Genomic DNA, 2820 nt, shown 5'->3' with positions numbered 1-2820 from the left:
CGTGCGCCGGCGCTCGCCACAACATGCAAAAAAATCCCCGCGCATTTCTCCCTGCAGCTTCCTCCTCCCGCCCCCTCGGGAGAGCTGCGGAGAAAAGTAGCCAAAGTAAAACCCCAGGCGGGGGCCGAAGGGCGCCCAAGTCGCGCACCTGCGGCCGGGGCGGCCCCGACGGCGCGGCCGGGCAGCGGCGGGGCTAACGCTGAAGCGGAGGTTATTTCCTCGCGCGGCTTCAGGGTCCGTGGCCGCAGGCTGCCGTCTGCGGGCCCTGGGACACAGCTGAACCTATCCCAAAGCGGGTCCCTGGTGCTGGAGATGGGCCCAGCTGGCCTCTCTCTGGGACGTTTCTGGAGTAACCTGCTCCACTAGACTGTCAGTGCGAGGAGCAAGTCATTTTATCATCATCATCATCATCATCCCTTGAGACAAAGCTAAGTGTATTGCAATCTAAATACTCCCCCATTCTGTGGTTATTTTGATGAAAGATTGTTTTGGGTTCTCTTGCTTCTTTACATGTCATCATTTGATTGTTATTTAATATATACAGCTTACAGCTGCTTTAATGGTTAAAAAAATTCACCACGCTTCGGAGAGCTGCAGTACATTAAGTGAAAATTCAACGACTTGAAAATTAATAGCCAGTCCTAGGGGTACTGGCAGAAGGTAAAGGCACGTATTATTGTATGACCTGAGGTCTCTTTATTGGTGGATTAACACAGCAGGCAATGTTCGAGTGTGATGACAGAGGCATGAGCTCAGAGGAGAGAATATGCATGTGTTGTAAAATAAGTACAGAAGCAGCTCTGCTGCAGCAGCTGGTAGCACTGACTCCAAGAGGCAGGTTTGCTGGCCACCTTCAGCAACAAGCAAACAACCCATCTCCAGGTCCCTTTCTCTCTGGAAGGTCCCTTTGCCCTGGCAATACCTGCACTCCTTAGGGTCACTATGGATCAGTCTGTCAACTTGACTGCATTTTGCAAAATGTGCAAAGAAGTCATCTTATGCCTTTGCATGCTGATGTTTATGGAACCATTAAGACTCTTGCAATTCCATAAAATTTTATCTTTGTCATTAAAATATATCATATACTTAATGTGACAATTGAGGAAGTTTAACATAAGTTTAGGCAACTTCTTTCTACCTGAGCAGTCTGGAACATCAATTTAAAACACTAACAATTTCACTCCTATGTAGGAGGTCCAGCAGCTTGCTAGCACTGAATAAGGTGGAGGATTACAGCTAAAATAACACATAGCATGAGCAGTGAGAACATAAAATGAATGTAGGTTTGTAAGAGGTTCCATTTTCATCCGATTTCACGGCTTGGAATGCTAAAGTGCATGAAGGCACCATTAAAATAATTGAACATAAAATCAACACCAATGATATTACTCAAATGATACAAAACCAAAGATCATATCTTCTATATTTGCCACCAGGACGAGCTGGTTTCGGATAGCACTAAATCTGCTTTTTTCTTGTACTTTAATTTAACCAGCACAAATTCATCTTAGAAGGAAGAAGAAAATATGCTATGAGTAAGTAAAATATTTTATGAAAATTAAGTATAAAAACTTGAACAGCAAACAAAAATAATAATGCAAAAATTCTTAAACTTTATCAGAAAAAGAAATCTGCATAAAAAAAAACAATTGTCTCAGTTTTTCTGGAAAACTAGGGAACAAAAGAAGCAGTAAAGGAAAAATGCAAAATGAGAAGATATTGAAGGAAAGTTGGGGAAGTTAACCCAGATGAGACTCAAAAGAAGGAGATACTGAAGCTGAATAATAAACTAAAGAACAGTGAGTTACCAAAGCTGACTGGTATTCATCAGCTACTTGATATTGGAATAGCTGACCTAAAAACAATATTTAAATTCCCAATAAAATCATCAGAGCTGGAGATAAGGGTCAACAGTGGAATTCTGTTAAGCAATGCTAATAGGCATTGCTTCAGAAAAAAAACAAAATGAACAGTGGTAATGTACAAGTAAAACTGTAGGATTCAGATCATTATTATTAAATAGACACCATCCAGAATGGATTCTGCAAAAGAAAACCAATGTCTCTCTAATCTAACTCCTTCAGTCATATTTAATGAATCTGTGAATAGAAGAACAGGGCTGCATAATTTACARTCTTTCAAGAACTTTTTAAGTCTATCGGTTAATTGTTAAAACAGCTCTATAGTTAAAGGGCAAGTAAGACACCGTCTCTTAGAAACTGCTTAAGACTGCTATCAGAATGGTCAACTTTCTGTGTTATAATGGTGAAYGGGGATTGTCACAAATCTGCTCTTGGGATGATTTTATTGATTTCTCATTGAAGTARTTGTTTTAGAGTAATTGTTTTAGAGAAAAGAAATAGCAAAATTTACAGATTAAAATTTTAGATGAGATGCCGTAAAAAATAAAGGATATTGATAAATTCRTCAGAACTAAGAAAATGAACTGTAAAATGGGAAGTGATGGCATGCTGGCAAATACCGCACAGCCCATTATATTTCCAGAAAAGGAAAGCTAGCTCAAGAGCTGACTTATAGAAAGTACCTATGTATACTTATGTACCTAAGTATGAAATTGCAACCCAACTTTCTGCTCTACTTGACACCAGAAGGTCCAGAGGGGGCATGYCACTTTCAGTACATAAAGAGGTTTGAAAATCTAGACCTAATGGGCTGGCATATTCATTGGCTGTGCTTGAGAGAAGTTAGTGATCCTTATTCCTGCAGTATATGTAAGGAGCAATTACCCTCCCAAAAGCAAAGTCTTTTAGTGCCAGGAGAGGGAAGAGAAAAAAAGTACTGTGTTACATTCTCCACATC

The sequence above is a fragment of the Rhea americana genome, unplaced genomic scaffold, assembly GCF_003343005.1.
Source record: "Rhea americana isolate MKP2758 unplaced genomic scaffold, rheAme1 scaffold_8, whole genome shotgun sequence".
Taxonomy (NCBI): domain Eukaryota; kingdom Metazoa; phylum Chordata; class Aves; order Rheiformes; family Rheidae; genus Rhea; species Rhea americana.
This window is presented reverse-complemented; position numbering follows the sequence as displayed.